Source organism: Haemaphysalis longicornis, unplaced genomic scaffold (assembly GCF_048455015.1).
Source record: "Haemaphysalis longicornis isolate Haplotype H1 unplaced genomic scaffold, Haemaphysalis longicornis Haplotype H1 scaffold_11, whole genome shotgun sequence".
Lineage (NCBI taxonomy): Eukaryota > Metazoa > Arthropoda > Arachnida > Ixodida > Ixodidae > Haemaphysalis > Haemaphysalis longicornis.
In genome coordinates, this window is record NW_027526214.1 from 47,664,274 (window position 1) to 47,684,723 (window position 20,450).

The window sequence follows — 20,450 nt, forward strand, 5'->3', positions numbered from 1 at the left end:
AAAAATAACTTACTCACAACACTATACCGAATAGTGCTTGGAAAGTGTAGTGATGTGATACAGCAAGATTTTGTGCACAAGAAGCAATAAAGAATAAAGAAAAGTAACCTGCTGATAACGATGAACCATCCAGCGCTAGAGAAGTGTTAACATGTGATACGTGCCACTACAAGGTCTAGGTTTGGAGGCACGACAGCCTTCCTGGAGTCTCATTGCTACCTCTTGTGAGAGTGTTGTAATTGTGGATCAGATAAGATTCGCAGGCGTCCCTGCGAATCTTCCCATCGCAAACTTTTAGGCTCGGGGTCTTCACCCCGAGAAGTCAGCGTGGCCTGGCTACCACCCCCAAGCACATGAAAAAAAATTACATTGACATAAATACCCCAGAAACGGGGGGGGGGGGGGAAATCGCCCCGCCGGTAGCATAGTCGTTATCGCACCGGACCGGTATTCTGGAGGTCGTGGGTTCGGATCCCACCTGGCGGGCATTTTTTCTCCGCTTTCTTTCTTTTTTTCCAAATTCTTTATCTGTTTCAAAGAACTACCACAACCTTCCCTTTGCTTTCTGAGGTTTTCTTGACTGCCAACCCTTATTTTCCGTGTTATATACATATTTAAATAGATTTATAAATAAATGCATATATATATATATATATATATATATATATATATATATATATATATATATATACCCTGCCGAACCTACATAGACCCTGTATTAGACCTATGTACTTCACTTGAAACAGGCTGGTTCCCAGCCGAAACGTCGTAATAAATATTGTTATGTTTTTTGGTTTTTTGTGGTCACTGTAATTTATATATATATATATATATATATATATATATATATATATATATATATATATATATATACAAAGTTTTCCTGGACGGCGGCAGACAATACACAAATTTTTTTTCGACCACGGTAAAAAAGAAAATAGATTTATTAACATTTCGGCCCAGGTACCGCCCTTCGTCAGATTAGAGTGATGGGATTTTTTGTACAGCTTATATATGATTCTAAACTACAAATGATCAGCAAAAAAGTAAACGCAGCAACAGCAGTTGAATGGGGAAAGGGAAGAAAAGGACAGAGGCAAACACGACATACAGGCGCTTGTCAAAAGCATTACATGACGCTATTGTGCCCAGAATTACCCATAAAGGTTTCCTGCACGATGTCTGTGCTTATACAAAAGCAAGGCTATATTTAAAAAGTTGTCTTTATAAACAACAAGAACACGAGCAACGACCCTTAACATTTATAACATCAACATTTGCCTATAAATAGCCAGTTCAACAGCAGAACACTGTGTTATCACGTTACTGCGTGTTCAGGCAGCATAAATCTGTTCGCTTGTTTACCGAGGGTAAAAAAATTTTGTGCATATAAATATTACAAATATACATGTATATATATTGAGAGAGACGGGTTGTTCCTTGAGGCCGCGTTTATTAGCTGCTGACTCCGACCGTTCCGAGGAGGCCAAACCCCCGATGAAGATGATTATCCGCAGATGATAATCACGATGGGCGGCTAGCTGGGAGTGATTGAGGAGCATACCCCTTGGTGACCAGAATGGATGATGATGATTATGCCAGGTTCAAGGGGAACAGCCTCAATGCACATCCCTGATGCTCGCACTTTATATATATATATATATATATAGGAAATGAGGGGCTCGGTGAAAATAACACAGAAATAAGGGTTGGCAGTCGAGAAAACCTCGGAAAGCAAAGGGGAGGATGTGGTAGATCATTGAAACAGATTAAGAATTTGGAAAGAAAGAAAGAAAGAAAGTGAAGAAAAAATGCCCGCCAGGTGGGATCCGAACCCACGACCTCCAGAATACCGGTCTGGTGCGATAACCACTACGCTACCGGCGGGGCGATTTTCCCCTTCACTTTCTGGGCTATTTATGTTAGGTATTTTTGTTTCCTGTGCTTGGGGGTGGTAGCCAGCGCCATTCGGACTACTCGGGGTGAAGGGGACCTTCTTTTTAACCCCCTGGTCGTGACTCGAGTGTCTACGACATGTCCAGAGTGGTCGACCAGCTTTGAACCCTCTTAAGCTCCCTATGGCACCAAGACTGCCATAACAGAGGCCCTCGCTATGCATGTAGCGAATCAGAATAGGAAATGAGGGGCTCGGTGAAAATAACACAGAAATAAGGGTTGGCAGTCGAGAAAACCTCGGAAAGCAAAGGGGAGGATGTGGTAGATCATTGAAACAGATTAAGAATTTGGAAAGAAAGAAAGAAAGAAAGTGAAGAAAACCTGGCGGGCATTTTTTCTTCACTTTCTTTCTTTCTTTCTTTCCAAATTCTTAATCTGTTTCAATGATCTACCACATCCTCCCCTTTGCTTTCCGAGGTTTTCTCGACTGCCAACCCTTATTTCTGTGTTATTTTCACCGAGCCCCTCATTTCCTATTCTGATTCGCTACATGCATAGCGAGGGCCTCTGTTATGGCAGTCTTGGTGCCATAGGGAGCTTAAGAGGGTTCAAAGCTGGTCGACCACTCTGGACATGTCGTAGACACTCGAGTCACGACCCGGGGGTTAAAAAGAAGGTCCCCTTCACCCCGAGTAGTCCGAATGGCGCTGGCTACCACCCCCAAGCACAGGAAACAAAAATACCTAACATAAATAGCCCAGAAAGTGAAGGGGAAAATCGCCCCGCCGGTAGCGTAGTGGTTATCGCACCAGACCAGTATTCTGGAGGTCGTGGGTTCGGATCCCACCTGGCGGGCATTTTTTCTTCACTTTCTTTCTTTCTTTCTTTCCAAATTCTTAATCTGTTTCAATGATCTACCACATCCTCCCCTTTGCTTTCCGAGGTTTTCTCGACTGCCAACCCTTATTTCTGTGTTATATATATATATATATATATATATATATATATATATATATATATTTATATATATATATATATATATATATATATATATATATATATATATATATATATATATATATATATATAGATAGATATACTGTCGAGACTGTCGTCTGCGGCGGTAATGAAGTCAGCAGTGACGAAAGGTAGAGATCGGCTCTTTGAATTGATTGACAGAGGGGCTGACACATCCGGGAAGTCACCGAGATGCCTATCAACAGCTTCCACATGCCCCAGGGACTCACCACGAAGCACAGTTAATGGGCAAGGAGATGCATTGCAGACAGCCATAGCGCCTGCCCCATTCTCGATAGTAAGGACGGCATAGGGGAGAGAGGTACCTTTGGGGTAGGAAAAAAGATTACAGGGCGTGAACACGACTGTTGCCTCGGAAATTGTGTCACAGGTCACTGGTATCAGAACAGCAGAAGCTGGCAGAATTGTGCAATCATCGGCGGCGCATTGCTTAGAAGAAAGTGAAATACTGTCCTTTTCGGCGTCGAACAGAGGAAATAAAGCAAGATCGGCACGGGCACAGTCAATAATGGCGCTATAACGTGACAAGAAGTCCCACCCTAAGATGACGCAATGGGAACCAGAGGGCAGGACGAGGAACTTGATGATGTAGAGCTCATTTTTTACTACACTCCGGGTGGTGCAAACTGCGAGGGGCTCAACGTGGTGCGCTGTGGCAGTGCGGAGATGGAAACCTGAAATTGGCGTCCTCACTTTTCTTAATTTGCGGCGAATCTCTTAGTCCATAACTGATACCGCATCTCCTGTGTCAACCAGGGCGCAAGTGTGGATTCCTTCCACGTCTACTTGAATCATGATCGCAGGGGACAGACAAGGGCTTCGGTATTTCGACGGCGCCGAAGTTCTTGCCTCCGGAACTGCGGCGATTTGTTTTCCTCCGGGGCAGTCGAACGACGCCGCATCAGCGAGATGGAACGGCGTCGAGGAGAGACGGACCGACGGGCACCAGAAGAGAGTTCGTCACGAGAAGGCGGAGAATAGGGCGGCTCAGCATGGGCGTCGTTGTAAGGGCGGTAAGGAACATACGCGTTGTCAGCGTAGGCTGGCCGTCGGTAAGCGTCTCCTGGCGGCGGAATCCTACGGCGGTAATAACGTGCGACGTGGCCAAGAATTCGACAAGAGAAACATATTAGCCGGTTATCAGGTGTTCGCCAGGGGTTGGTGTGGAGCGGCGACGGGCGAACCTGAGTAAGATGTGGCGGCGGCTGTGGGCGGAGTCGAGGCACATAAACGTGAGCCAGGGTCCGTGCCGTAACTTCAGCGTAGCAAAGTGGCGCCGCAACAGGCAAGGGCTCGGGAGCAGCTTTAATGGCGTCAGCGACTTGCTCCCGAATTCTTTGATGGACTGGCGACTACTGGGCAGGATCTTGTGTCGGCGATGACTGCTGCGATAAACAAGGCAAGAGAGAGAGATCTGCCGGGCGACCTCCTAACGAATCAGGTCTTTGATGCGCCGCAGACGAGACGTGTTTTCCTCGACTTTCAGCGCACAGAGTGGGTCGTCACGCTGCGACAGTCGGCGATGAGTGGAGGTGCGCTGCATGCGCAACTCGTCGTAACGTTGGCACAGGCTGGCGACTTCGCTTACGTTTTGGGGATTTTTCGCAAGCGGCATCTGGAACGCGTCGTCGTCGATGACTTCAAGGATGTGCTTGACGGTGTCTTGCTCAGGCATCAACGAATTCGCGCGTCTGCAGAGATCTACCACATCCTCAAAGTAACAGGTAAAGGTCTCACTGGCCTGTTGAGCCCGCTCACTTAAGCGCTGCTCAGCGAGAAGCTTGCGCACAGCTGAGCGGCCGAATACACCAGTAATTTCCGTCGTAAATGTGGGCCACGTTGACCTATCACCTTGATGGTTTAGAAACCAATGTTCAGCCACGCCCCTAAAGGAGAAACCCGCGTTACCGAGCATCGTGACCTCGTCCCACCGATTGTAAGCGCTTACTCGCTCAAAAGAAGAAAGGCAGTCCTCGACGTCCTGGTCGTCTGCGCCACTCAACTGCAGCAGGTCACGCTGGCGGATCGCGGCGGAGCAGATGACACCCAGCGGGAAAGGTGGGGCGGTGTGTTGGGCATCAATTGGAGATGGCAGGGTACGGCTGGGGAGCTCCAGTCTCGAGGGTAGACGGGGTGAGCTGAGGCGGAGAACCCGCACACTGCCCCAACGTGTAAGATGGGTTTATTTGCGAAGGCAAGGCAGCAGGACGCTCAGCGAACGCAGTCCGAATCAAGCGGGGCAGACGGCTGGCTCTCACGCGCTCTTCTCCTGGTCCGCGCTGATGATAATCCCTGTCCAGTTCACTGGTTTTTCATCTTCCTTGAAGCTATATTGCCATGGCCACTCTCCATAAAAGGGTAGGAGATACTTGTAACTCTTCCGCAGTACAATATATATATATATATATATATATTTATATTGTGAGCTCTTACTTGTGCACCTGTGAACTGCCCCACACCGTGCCCGTCCACCGTCTACCGGTGTGGTCAACCCCTCACCTGTCCATAACCATTACAATTATCATTTGTACATAATCATCATCTCAAGTCGCGTGTGTGTGGAATCGCGATCTGGCAAGTAAAGGACGCAACCGTTCGCTCTGCTGGCTCCCTGATGGAAGCGTCCTGTCTTCTTACAGGTGGTGGAGGTTGCGTTCGACCCCGACCTCTACCTCAACCGGCCGCACCCCTGGAGCTTCGTTCAGGACGTCGTGTGCTACCCGCAACCCGCCCAATGGAGCGAGAAGGAGCGCAGAATACCGCCGCTTCTGCCCTGAATGGTGACCTGCCGCCAGCGCGAACCTCCTTTCTTCGCTGGCCTCTGCGGTGATGACGTCGAGGAGTGGCTTGAGCAGTACAACCGCGTCAGCAAATTTAATTGGTGGAACGACACTTTTAAGCTGCAGACCATCAGGGTTTACTTGACTAAGGTTGCCGAGACGTGGTACATCAAAAACCAAGGTGGCATATCTGACTGGGCCGACTTCACTGAGCAGCTGCGTCGGATTTTCGGCACGCCGTCTGCTCGCTCCGATGGAGTGAAGCGTGCACTGTAAGCCCGCTGGAAGCGCTCTGACGAGACGTACGTATCTTACATTGAGGACGTGCTTGCCCTTTGCCGTCGGGTCAGCCCTGACATGTTGGAGGCTGACAAGGTTCGCCATATCCTCCAGGGCATCACAGAGTCCGCATTCAATGCACTTGCGCTGCAAAATCCATCCACCATGAATGACATACGGACCACATGCCAACGTCTTGACGAACTTTATGCAATGCGCTTCCAGCCAGCTCATGGACAAGCTCTTCTTCCTGCCGAACCGGACTTGCGTGTTTTAATACGCAGCATAATTCGTGAAGAACTTCAGCTACAAGCTTCGCCCTGTGGTTATGGAGACCGATGCTCCCAGCCTGCGACTAACTTGCGGGAGATTATCAAGGAGGAATTGGCGTCCATAACGGGAAATCTACGCAATGGCCCCCAGTTGTTTTCGACGTGCCGTCTTACGCGGAAGCAGCTTCCCGAACGCCGGTCCCGAACATCGAAATTTCTGTGCCTCCGTCCGTGCTCGGTAGAGTCGCAGCCGTCTCCTCGCCGCCTCCGGCTTAGACTGGCTACACAAACTGGCGGCCGCGTCTGGATGTTCGGCCTAATGACCTCCCAGTGTGCTTCTACTGCGGTATTCGAGGCCATATCTCTCGCTTCTGTCGACGGCGCCAGCGAGATGAGCAGCGAGGCTACAACTACGGTCCTAGGGAACGGTCGTATCCAACTCGACAGCGCTCACCGCCTCATCATGATTCGGGCGACCCTTCCCGCGGTTACCGTGATCAGACGAGACGCCGTTCCCCTACGCCTCCGCGCCGTTTTGTGTCACCTCTCCGCCCCGTCCTATGTGACCCTGGCAGCCAATCGGAAAACTACGTCTACAGTTTGTGTAGGGGAAACTGCATCATTTGGACTGATTGAAACTCCTCCAGAGCGCCCTTCAAATGTGTTATCTGTGGAAGTGGAAGGTATGTGCGTGAAAGCTTTAGTTGACACCGGAGCCAGCCTTTCTGTTATGGATTCTAATCTTTGTTCTCGTCTACGAAAAGTGAAGGCCCCTTACGCTGGCCCTTCGTTATCTAATGCAAACGGACATATTATGCAGCCTGTCGCAAGTTGTACTGCACGAGTGTTAATCGGGCAAGATCGTCATCATATCCAATTTGCGGTCCTGTCACAGTGCTCTCATGAAATAATTTTGGGTTGGGACTTTCTCTCCTCAGCTTCCGCCGTCATATCCTGTCGCCACCCAGCCATTCAAATCAGCGATACCGAGTTTACATCAGCTGTGACCTTACGACGTCAGGTTTTGATTCTGCATTCGGACCACGTGCTACCTCTTGGTAGCGAAGAAGTCCTGACGGTTTCATCGGGAAACACTTTTGACGGAGACGTGATAGCTTCTCCAGCGAGCCGCTTGATTCCCAGCGGAATCGCCATGTCTACCTGCCTCCTTCGCTTTTCGCGAGGACTTGCAGCTCTGGCAGCGCTCACAACCACCGGTGAGCCAATTGTGCTACGCAAGGGCACGATCGTTGCTTCTGTTGTCGACCACGAGCCACTTTCTATCGTGTCTAACACCATTACTCCTTCGCGCATGCGGGATTCAGCACCTTAGAATGTTCCGCCTAGCATCGCTACCACTTTTAACCCAGACATCACGGCGGCACAGACAGAACAATTGCTGGCCGTTCTGAAAAAGCACAGCGCATCATTCGACGTTTCTTCCAACACACTCAAACGTACGTCTGTCGCCGCGCATCGAATTGAAACAGACGGCTCAGCCATTGTACGCCGTCGTCCGTACACAGTATCTTCGCACGAACGCAACATTATAGAAGAACAAGTTTCTGACATGCTTAAGCGCGATGTCATACGCCCCTCATCAAGTTCATGGTCATCACCGGTTGTGCTTGTGCAGAAGGAGGATGGTTCGGTTCGGTTTTGCGTGGACTACCGTGCGCTAAATAAGATAACTCGAAAGGATGTTTATCCGATGCCTCGCATCGATGGCGCATTGGACAGTCTCCAAGGGGCAGAAGGCTTCTCTAGTCTTGACTTACGCTCAGGATATTGGCAGATCTCGATGCACGAAGATGACAAGGAAAAACCTGCCTTCGCTACTCCAGATGACCTCTACGAATTCAACGTGATGCCCTTGGGTCTGTGTAATGCCCCTGCGACATTTGAGCGAATGATGGACACTGTACTCCGCGGGCTCAAATGGAAAAGCTGTCTTTGCTATCTGGACGACATCGTTGTTTTTTCGGCTACGTTTGATCAACATCAGCAACGTCTAGACGAAGTACTTACATGCCTCTCCAATGCAGGCCTGCAGCTGAATACAAAAAAGTGTACTTTTGCCAGCAAGTCGATAAAAGTATTGGGACACGTCGTCAGTAAAAACGAAATCCAGCCCGACCCAGCGAAAATTATCGCCGTTCTAAATTTTCCACGACCACAACAGCAGAAAGACCTCCGCAGCTTCCTCGGGCTAGCATCCTATTTTAGCCGATTCATACAAAATTTTGCGACCATTGCTTCTCCCCTGCACCACCTCTTGTGTTCTGGCATCGCTTTTGTTTGGAATGAGGAATGCGAATGGGATTTCCATTCCCTTAAAGACGCCCTAACATCGAGTCCGGAGCTTGCCCGTTTTGATGATGCTGCGCCAACCATTCTGCACACGGACGCCAGTGGCCAAGGCATCGGCGCGGTCTTGCTACAACTTGACTCTCACCAGAGGGAGCGAGTAGTCGCCTATGCCAGCCGGTCCCTCACCTCAGCAGAGCGGAACTACTCCATAACGCAGTAGGAATGCCTCGCTCTTGTGTGGGCCATTCAAAAGTTCCGCCCCTACTTATACGGCCGGCACTTCAGAGTCGTCACGAACCACCACGCCTTATGCTGGTTGTCCACGCTCAAGAACCTTTCCGGACGCCAGGGTCGTTGGATTCTCCTTCTCCAGCAATATGATTTCACCGTTGCTTACAAGTCGGGAAAGAAACACACAGACGCGGACGCTCTTTCACGCTGCCCGTTGCTTCAATCGTCTGCATCTGCCTCCCTAGCACACCAAGCTGCTCTCCCGGTCGCACCCATCCTCCCTGCAATGTTTCATATTCCAGACAACCTGCTGGCGATCCAGCGAAGCGACACTTATTGTCGTACCATAATGGACAGGATGGACGGCTCTATTCCACCTCCCAACAGCTGTCTACGTCGCCAGCTAAAGAATTTCCGGCTTGTAGATGGAATTCTTCATCGTTGCAGCCATCATCCTGAAGGAACCAGTTGGGTCCCAGTGGTACCTCAGCCACTATAGAGAGCCATCTTAGAGGCGTTTCACGATGAAGCTACAGCAGGACATCTTGGTTATGCAAAAACCTACGACCGCATTCGCAGTCGCTACTTCTGGCATGGACTCCCCACAGACGTGGCCAAGTATTTTTCCTCTTGCGCCAAATGCCAACACCGGAAACGCAGTACGTCTCCCGCCCCAGGTACGCTACAACCGCTTCCTTGCCCGTCGGTACCTTTCGAATCAGCATTGATCACTACGGACCGCTTCCATGTACACCTTCCTGCTACCGCTGGATTGTGACTGCGGTTGATCAATTAACCCGGTACGCTGAGACGTCACTCCTGAGATCCGGATGCGCCCAAGAAATCGCAGATTTCGTGCTGAAGAACCTCAGGTTGCGGCACGGTGCACCTCGCGTCCTTTTGAGTGACCGAGGCAAGGCATTTTTATCGCACGTTCTTGCCGAAGTGTTTCGAGCTGCCAATATCGTTCCTAAAACGACTAGCAGCTACCACCCACAGACTAACGGCCTCACCGAAGGATTTCATAGAACTCTATCCGACATGCTCTCAATGTAGTTTAGGCCGGACCATACCAAGTGGGACCACGTTATGCCTTTCGTAACATTCGCCAATAATTCGGCTGTTCAGCGCACCACCGGCTACTCACCTTTCTTCCTCGTTTTCGGCCGTTCCCCTTCCTTCGTTATGGACAATGCTTTCCTCTCTGCTCCGGTATCTCCTGCAACGCCATTTTCCGACCAGTTCAGCTCTCGGATCACTCACTGCCGTCAGCTAGCCCGCATAAACACTGAAGCCGCGCAGCAACAACGGAAAACACGGTATGATGCCACTCACCGCGACGTTCATTTCCACACGGGAGATCGAGTGTTACTCTGGACGCCAATTCGCTCACCTGGCTTGTGCAAGAAGTTTTTGCACCGGTATATTGGCCCCTACGTCGTCACTGAGCAAACTTCTCCGCTGAACTATCGAGTGTCACCGACAACTGCTTCCACGGACCGCGGCAGAAGCGGAAGTGAAATTGTGCACCTTTCTCGCATGAAGCGTTTTATCGACCGTGCACCTTAACTACAAGCGGCCAGGCGGGCGCTTCCAACAAGGGGGGAGGGGGAATGTGAGCGCTGACTTGTGCACCTGTGAACTGCCCCACACCGTGCCCGTCCACCGTCTACCGGTGTGGTCAACCCCTCACCTGTCCATAACCATTACAATCATCATTTGTACATAATCATCATCTCAAGTCGCGTGTGTGTGGAATCGCGATCTGGCAAGTAAAGTACGGAACCGTTCGCTCTGCTGCCTCCCTGAGAGAAGCGTCCTGTCTTCTTACAATATATATATATATATATATATATATATATATATATATATATATATATATATATATATATATATATATATATATATATATATATATATATATATATATATATATATATATATATATATGTGTGTGTGGGGGGGTGCAATCCACATTGCCAGTGATGCTCAGCCAGTTGGAGGTGCTTGATATCTCCAAATGAGGTTTTGTTATTCTTGAAAGAGGCACTGTCATAGAACTGTCATTCAATGTAGTCAATCCTGTAGAATAATCGACGTTGAGAAAAAATCTACCGAGACCACTCGATTACGCGGATTACTTTTATTTCTTTATTCCAATATCATACAAAAATGATAATTAGAGCATTCGGGCTATACATCATATACACAAAATATCCACCGTGATCGAAAACTGTCACGGCAGATTTTGTCTCGACTTTGATTTCTTTATTCTTGCATCACTCAGAATATGAACATAAGGCGTTGGCGATAGTGCGTCCTATCAAAGCATGGCGATTGCTCCATCACAGTAGGGAATCCCCGGACCGGTAGATTCTACTGGCGCTAAATCTTATCCCCCCCTCATCTAAAGCTGTCACCCGGCCGCTTTCAAGCTTGAGTCGGTTCGCTGGACAAAAGGCTTGAGTCTCAAAGTGTGGATGATTTCATTTCCACTCAGCGAAGATCGGTGACGGGAGTGCTTGAACAGACATGGTAATTTACAGTATATGTTTGGTCGAGACCTGTATAGGGTCCGATGTACCGAGGGAGCAACATTTCGGAGCCGCCGCGTTGACGCAGAGGAGTCCATAACACGGCCACGTCCACTGGGTGAAACGTGACGTCGCAGTGAGACTCATTGTAGTGAGCCATGCGAGAGTTCTGATTGGCTTCTGTTCTCATCCGGTGGAGATGGCGGCACTGAGCGACACGGGAAGCAAATTCTTCAGGAACACTTGCCTTGCAGTCAACGGGTGGCGAAATGAAAGATGAGTGCAGAACGGAGGAAGGCGGAAAGGCACAGAGAAGAACATATGCCGGACAACCAGTAGTGTACTGAATGGTGAAATTTTATTTGTATGTTACAAATGGAAGAATTGTGTTCCAATAGCTATGGGGTGGGGTGTACAAAGACAGCATGTTAGAAAGTGTTCGATGAAAACACTATGTCAAACTGTTTGTTTGAGAGTGATAACTTAAAGTAGTTTTGTGAACATTGTCGGCGAGAGGAAGAACTCCCGCCAGAGTAGCCGACATACATTTCTTTCCGCGGTCCGTTAGAAGAACTGTTGGACGCCCCTGACGCAGAAATTTAGAGTGCAAAAACAACTCGGTGGCTTCTACAGCGCAACCAAAACCAAAAGGGCGGTTTCGGCATAGCTGTTCAGCTGGTCCACCGTGGTTATAACCAAGCGACGACAAGCCGTTCAAATGAGAAAGGACCATACAAATATATGCCGATGACTTTTAACGGGGTTGACGCCCATGGGAGTGATTGCAGCATTCCAACAGTTGGTGACGTTGGCCGTTTACGGTACTGGCAGGGCATGCACTTGGTGACGTATTTGGAGACGCTGGTGGAACGATGAAGCCAAAGGAAACAAACTTGTCTCTGTGGTAGGCCTTGCGCAAACATAAATGCCCGGCGGCTGCGTCGTCGTGAAAAGCTCTCGGTATCTGCTGTTGAAGAAAAGGCGGAACAACGGTAACTCATTTTTCACCGGTAGGGCCATAATTTTATTGGTATCAACCTCTCTCAAAAACTGGAAAGTTTTGCTGTTGCTGGCGAAAGCGGCTCCGTCGAACCCGTACGTTTATCAATAAGATTTCTATAGTGTTTTCTGCACGTTGGAATGACCGCATATCTTTGATGGGGTCGAAATTGGAATGTACAAATGTGTCATTTGTAATGTGATATGTGACGCTTTCAGTGGCGAATAATCTTCGGGGGCACAGTACAGCTGGTAATGGGGTCCGCATCCACGTACTTCTTGTTGGACGTGAATGTCAGAGTGAAATCGTATTCATGTAACCACAGAATGTAGTGACCAAGCCATCCATAAAGATTTTTGAATGACGATAGCCAACAGAGAGCTTCATCGTCAGTGACCACAGTAAAGTGCCGTCCGTACAAGTGTGGACAAAATTTGTGTGCGGCCCAGACTAATGCAAGGGACTCCTGTTCAGTTACTTAGCAGTTGTTTTCGGTAGGTATCAAACCAGGATTTGCGTAAGCCACATTTTCCACAGAGGAGAAGTTTAATTGTAACAGCATGGCACCAATGCCATGTACGGTGTCGTCTGTGTGTGGCTGTCGTTAGTGGCTGCCGTTCCATTAAAAGAATCAGCACGTAAGGGCAGATGTAAGAGAATTCTAGTGCCTTGAAAAGCTGCTTAGCAATCTTCAGACCATACCACTGAGCTACCGGATGAAAGGAGTTTGTGGATTGGCGAAGCATTTGCAGCGCAAAGTGGCAAATAAATATCCGGAAATAGGAAGCTAAATGACGGAAACTGTGGTCTGTTTGGAGGGCAGGTCAGGGTATATCGCCTACAGCCATATTTTGTTCGGGTCAAAGCGATTCCCATCTTTTCTCTCTGCATGCCCGAACACATTGTCGAATTTGTTCGCGAATCGGCATTTTTTTCGTATGTAGTTTGAAGTCCGGTGTTGGTGAGGCACGTTACGACTTCTACTAAGAACTTGAGATGGTCGTCAAAACTCGAAGAAAAAAAGGGCGATATCCTCAAAGTTACAAAGTCAGGATCTCCCTTTAAGGCCACGAACGATTGTATCAATCATTAGGTCGAATATGGCTGGAGCATTGCGCATCGCGAATGCCAACACGCTGATTTTGTAAAGACCATTGGGTGTGGAGAAAACTGTTTTTGTCGGCACCATGCATGGGAGCCTGCCAATACCAAGAGCGTAGTTCCAGGCTTGAGAAGTATTCGACACCTCGTACAGTGTCTAGACGACATCAATGCCAGGATTAGAAACCTGACCTTGCGCGTTATTTTGTTCAGTGCCATTTAGTCCCCCAAAAATCGTACATAACCGTCCATTATCTGCAATAACATGCAGGGGAAGTCCAGAGACTTGATGAAGGGCAAAGAATATTTCTCTTGAGCATATCATTGACGGGTGTTTTTTTGAATCATTTTCTCTTGGGACGAGCAAAACAAGACTCATCTGTGTCTATGGGGTGGGCCACAGCAAACGTTTTCTTAAGGATAGAAGAGGACGAGACTCAAAAACCGTGCTGTTTCTTTATTGTTTCTTTCTGTACAGAAAGGGGAGCAGAGGCTGTAGGCTTGGAGCCTGACTAGGGCCCCTGCATCAGTGGCAGGGAGCGGGCGATCACAGTATATTTTATTTCACAATTGCAGTCGAGTATACATAACAAACAAAAAAAAACAAAAAGTAGGCAATGCGGAGAGTACATTTGCAGTCGTTTACCTCGAACGCTCAACGTGCGACTACTTTGCAGCAAAAAGATTACAGAACCAATTTTACCCAAAATATGGTATCAAAGCACTCGTGTGTGTTTTCGTACAGTGGAAGGAGTGAACGAACAACAAAGAACACCCGAAACAGACTTACTTCAGCATAGATATCTACAATGCAACACAACAACGAAAGAACAAACAACAAAAATACACCCGAAACAGAGAATTACTTCTGCGAAGTTATCCACAATTTCGCTGCAACATTTTTTTATGCTTAGGTAAATTTTAGCTATATGCAACTAACTGTTCGAATAAGACATTTTTATTTGTGTTTTTGACAGCCGTTGGCGAAAATAATGTGTTTCTTAACTTTGTTCAATAATGAGGGTATTCGATATTCTGTGATGCCAGCCATAGTTTCTTCTTGTAGATGGCATTGGTCGATGTAGTTTACGAAAGTTATGTTGTTGGCAGTTACAGGTTTGCAAGTAATGTATAACTTGTTGTCCCTAATTTGCTGATGTTTCTTTGTAGCAGTATATTTGATTTGCCATAAGAAGTGAATGCTTTAGAAAGAATTCATGTGTAGGTAGGTATTGAGGCCTGCGTAGTAATTTTAGAATATTCCTAATACCTTCGTCTACAACAAGACAAGTTTGTAGTAGCTCTGGGTTACAGGTGTGCCCCGTACAGAAAAATAACAAATAATAGAGCGTCTTTTTAACCATAACTGTATGATATGCCGAATTTTATATATACAGCCCACTATTTCGCTGAGTTCAGCGGTTAAATTACACACATGCGCATTGCATGACAGAATATTTTCAAACCAAACCCCTAAAAATTTTTGTCCTTTTGATTGCTTGAGTATGTTGTTTCGATAGATCAAATCTATAACATAAATCAATGGTTCTTTAATTTGTGTGAACAACACATAATCGTTGTTACCTGTGTTTAATTGTAACATTGATATGCAGCCAGTGCGATAGAAGGTGCAAGTATCGGTTAACCCTAGTTTCCAATCGTAAAGACTATATTGGTGTCCTCGGCATACATTAAAATTTGGATGAATCAAATACCGCTGGTAGATCGCTTATATATATATTAAATAGCATTAGTGCTAGTATGGCTCCATGCGAAACACCATTTATTGTTCGAAGTTTAGCTGAGGGTATTCCGTTTACTAGCAGATAGCTACAGATTTGCTTAGTATTTGCGAAAAAATTCAAGGGGAACACCTCGAATACCGATACTCTCGATTTTTCTTAGGTTTGGTTGTTTACCAAATCAAACGCTTTTTGTAGATCAAGAAAGCGACCAATAGTGAACAGTCTGCATTCAATGTTTTTAATGAGCTCATTTTTAATGCACAGCAATGCCATTTCAGATGACGGATTTTTCCTGAATCCATACTGTGCGTCGCAGATAATATAATACTTAACCAAAAACTTTGTAACCATATATTTTAAATTTTTTCGAATACTTTGAAAAACGCAGGCAGCACCGATATTGGCAGATGAAAATAGGGATTCGTAAGAGGGTCATTTACTTTCCTAAAGTTCAGCGTTAATTTGATTTCTAAATTTTTAAACGCTATAAACTTCGTAATATCTTTTTTTTTACAAAGGAGTCATACATTTTCTTTTTATATTTTATTTTCTTGAGTAAAAAGCGATTAACCCATGGCTTTCGAGTCTTCCTATCACGTCTTCTACTCTTAGTTTTTTTGGAAAGGCTTCTTCATGGCAAGCTTCACATTGTATAAGAAAAGACTGTAAACCTTAGTGGGGTCAGGTTCACGGAAAACCGATGTCCAATTCGAAGCAAAGATAATAAAACGGAAGCACTCGTGCATGTCTGGCATTATTGCATGATAACAGGGAGTGGGCATATTTTTGCCCCTCTATTGTCTTGTTGGGACCAAACAAAATATTTGAAGGTGTTCACTGATATCGGCACTTCTCAACCCAGCTTATACATTGGTCGATGACACATTTGTAATTCATAAGTACAGAAGCGTTGCACTTTGTGCCGTATGCCCCGTAGCTAATGCGATTAGATTTCGGTAAGTGTATGTGGTAATAAGTGTGTATAGTTTTTTTGGTAGGGATTGTCTGCAAGCATGTTTATGTTCACATCACGCATCTGTACAATTGAGTTTTGGGTAATACTGAAGGTATGCAGCATATTTTCAAGAAATGCAAAGAACTGTGCTCTGCTGCCACATGGTGGCAGGGAATTGTGACAGATTTAAAACGCGCTTCAAGGCAAATCCACATTTTGGTCAGCAAATGTAAGTTCAGGTATTAACTCGTGCCATAGTCGCTGTCGTACATATTGTCACGAAGACAAGGGCGATGCAGTTGTGTTGAATGAGAAACACGTTTATTGGAGCGAACTTGTGCTCCCCTAACAACTCAAAAGAATACAGAGGCGGCGAAGCAGCGGTCAACAAAGTGACTTGCACAGGCGAGTGTCGTCGAATCGAATGCCCCGGCATCCGTACTGCAGGCTTTTTATTTTTTGGCGCGCGTGGTTCTCGAAACGTCGATTCGCATCGAGAACACAGTAGATCCAAGAAGATTATTCTGGGCTGTTCACGTTAGATCGGAATGCTCTCCCTATCATAACAGATAACACATGCGGCACAGAAAGAAAGAATAGAACACGCGCTTTCCTTGGCGCAGAGATAACACAGACCGGCGCAGCCGGGCGGTAAAAGCAAAACACAAATAAACAAACCCAGTGTATGGTTCGCGGCAATATGCAGCAACCCTACCAAATCTTCCCCATTCCAGGGTGACACTGTGGCTGGTTTAATAATTAGGTTGTAGTGGACGTTCATTTATTGATAACCATGTTTCAGAGACCAGAAGAACATCGAACCTAAAATCTATACTTGCTCACATTATGTTTATCTGCTCAGCTTTGTTTCTTATGCTTCGCTCATTTAAAGGAAGTGCTGAAAAGGCATTTATAGAGGGGCAAAATGCTTCGTTGAAAATGGTAGTCCCAATAGTCCATGCCCTATTACGGTTAGAATTAGCCGTACTGCGCAATGTGGCCTTATCTACCTGGTCATCTTTTCAATGTCGTCCTTTTCGGCAACGCGAAGTCCCGCCGAGTGCTCGTCCTTCCTAGCATACACTTTGACTCTGGCGGTCCGTGGTATCTTCCATCCAACTTCTTTCTTTTTCTCAACAACAGCGCCAAGTAGTTGCTTTGTTTGGTCCGTTGCTTTGTTTGGTCAGTTGCTTTGTTTGGTAAGCAGTAACACCAATGCTTCCCTCTCCTCATGCGGAAGGTTAAACGTTATGGCGGTGTCAAATGCCGAAGTTAGAGCCACCGATGACCAAGCGAAAGGCTCACAGGAGAAGAACAGACGCTTTTTGATCGCCGAAAACCGAACACCTTGCAGCACTAAAACTGTTTGGCAGCTGTATCTACTGCGGCCACAAAACCCTACCAAAATGTAAAACGGATGACACAAGTATGTATTACCATTCTTTTGACAATAACTTTGCTGGCTGGTGCAATCAGCAGGTCGCCGTTAGTGACTTTGTCAAACGACAGATATAGGACTGTTTGTTCGCATGGAGAGAGCACACAATCAGTTGTTTCCTACTACCAGACGATGAGTCGCTCTTTATGACAAGCTGGTAAAGCGGCTGTCAGTGATGTGAATGGTGGGTTAATTACTGGTGATGATGGCCGACGCTGCAGCAGACATCCCAACCTAAAATATCTTGATGTGCTCATGAAGACAATACCGCGAACTCTATTTAGTGCGAATGCCATCAATAAAAAACGTGCAGTGCGAAGTCGAGATGGTCGAATCATCCCACCGTTTTCACCCCGTCCTATGGCTTTGTCACCTTGTGTAACCGAAACCATAAATCTGCATGAATGACAAATACTACTTCCCGTGTCGACTAAAGCTTAAAATAAACGCCATCAATGAAAATCATAATGTGTTTGATGGTGTTTCAGGGCGACTTTGAGATTTTGCCTGTGATGAAGTGTGGAACCAGATAACAGCTGTTTTCAGTTTTCCGGGTGTGTGTCGAAAACTTGAGATGCGGGTAGGAGAGAGGAATATGACGGCGCAAAGTCGAAGGTAAATGGCGTCTGGGAGAACGTGGACTACGGGGCGGTCATCGGAATGAAGTGCAGCCGAAAAGACGGGCTTGGGGGGACTAGAGCACACGCTTGCGAGGGGCGTATTTGAAGCGGGTAGATGCACGTATGGGCAGTACCTGCGTGTGTCGTACCTTCACTGCTAAATGGGAACTACTCAAAAACAAGCTCATCAATCTCAAAAATAAATTTATTCGTACTATTCTTATCAAAACCGATTCACTCAATCAGTGGTTCACTAAACGCCTACTATTCTTACTGAATAGAAAAAAACGCCTATAACGATCGGCGAAACTACGCAACAATGCCGACGCCTGAGAAAAATATCGCCTGTGCGCCGATCAGTACATTAAAGAGGTAGCTGAAGCAAAAGCTACATATTTCTCAGTGTATCTGCTATCTATCCTAAAATCGAATCCTCATAAGTTTTGGCGTTTGCTTTCACCAAAGTCAAGTATTAACCAAATCGAACTTACTGATTCAGGAGGCCAACACATAAACAGTGAGCTTTGCGCATCCGTCCTTAATGACTACTTCGCATCAACATTTACCGCCGCCAATAGCACTGCCGTCTCGCCCTCTCCCTTCAGTTCCCCTTGAGAACTCTCCCCATTCGACATAAAACCTGATGGAATTCGTAACCTAATTTGTAATCTTAAATCTTCTTCATCGGCTGGCTGTGACTATCACCACCATGACTCTGAAAAACACTGTCCATTATTCTAGGCTGTTACTTTCTCTAATATTTTTGCAATCCGTAGAGCTGCGCACCATTCCAGAAAAGGGGAAAAAAGCCCAGAATATACCTATGTTTAAGTCAGGTTACCGGTCAACGCCAGCTAATTACCCTCCAATTTTTTTAACATGCATTTGTTTTAAACTACTTGAGCATATTATAGCATTAGTCTCATGAGCCACCTTCAATCAATTAATTTCTTCCATCCATTCAGCACGGCTTTCGCAAACATTTTTCCTGTGATACCCAGCTCGTAGAATTTACGCACGACTTACTAATCACAGGGATAATAATCTTCAGAGAGACGCCATTTTTTTAGATTTTGAAAAAGCCTTCGACCGCGTACCTCACAATCACCTGATTCGCAAGCTAACTTCTCTTGGTATTCCTCCAAATTTTTTAAGCTGGATTAAGCACTTTTTAACGGGACGCATGCAGTTCACGTCAGCTAATAACTGACAATATGCATTTGCTAAGGTAACATCCGGTGTGCCGCAAGGTGCGGGTTATCGCCCCCTCTGTTCCCTATGTACATTATTGACTTGCGTGCTAACATTAAATCTAATATCCGACTTTTCGCTGACGATTGCGTCATCTCAACCGTCATCAATAGCTCTGACGATGCTAATAAGCTACAACACTACCTCGACTCAATGGCTTCATGGTGCAATAAATGGCTCATGCCTCTAAACATAGATAAGAGCAAATCATTATTATTTACCCGTAAGCGTGCCGTACTTTCCAACATATAGTCTATTAACGCCATGCCAATCGCTTCCGTAACATGCTACAAATATCTTGGCGTCCACTTGACTTCATAGCTATCCTGGACCACCCACATCGCTTCCATCTGTTCTACAACATCATGTACACTCGTCTACCTTCGACGCAACCTGAAGTCCGACTCTCCCGACGTTAACAAACTAGCTTTCATCACCTTCGTACGACCTAAACTTGAATATGCTTCAGCAATCTGTCATCCTTCACAAGCCTACCTAACAACTAAATTAGAGTCCATCCAAAATCGCGCAGCTCGCTCTATACCTTAGCCATACTCACACAAAACCAGCGTTACCGAGCTAAAACACTCTTTTTCCCTCCCAACTCTTGAATCCCGCCGCTTGATCACCCGTCTATGCCTTCTTTACCACTTCTTCTATCATCCACGCTCAAGACATCATTTGCTCGTATCTACACACAGAACTTCAACGCTTATTAATCACAGCAGACCCATTGCACGTATAAATGGCCGGGCGACAGCATTTATCACCTCATTCTTTCCTAATGCAATAGCCCTCTGGAATGCCTTACCGGATGACTCCACATCATGCGCCGACAGGTAAACGTTCCGTGCGTTCAGGGAAACGTTCAGGGAAACCTTCTGAACGAACATTTTTTCAAGCATCTCTCCTGATAATTTCAACGACTCCGTGTTTATCTCAAATCGTTTTAGAATTGTACTTAGTTTCGCTCTGCAATTGTTTACCATATGTAAAACAT

At 46.4% G+C, this 20,450-nt stretch overlaps 1 non-coding gene across 1 annotated transcript; it reads left to right on the plus strand.

Moving 5' to 3' along the window:
• The first annotated feature begins 2,678 nt into the window (after window positions 1-2,678).
• Window positions 2,679-2,751, plus strand: Trnat-agu (transfer RNA threonine (anticodon AGU)). Its single transcript has one exon. It is a non-coding gene; the product is annotated as a tRNA-Thr (tRNA).
• The last annotated feature ends 17,699 nt before the right edge of the window (window positions 2,752-20,450 follow it).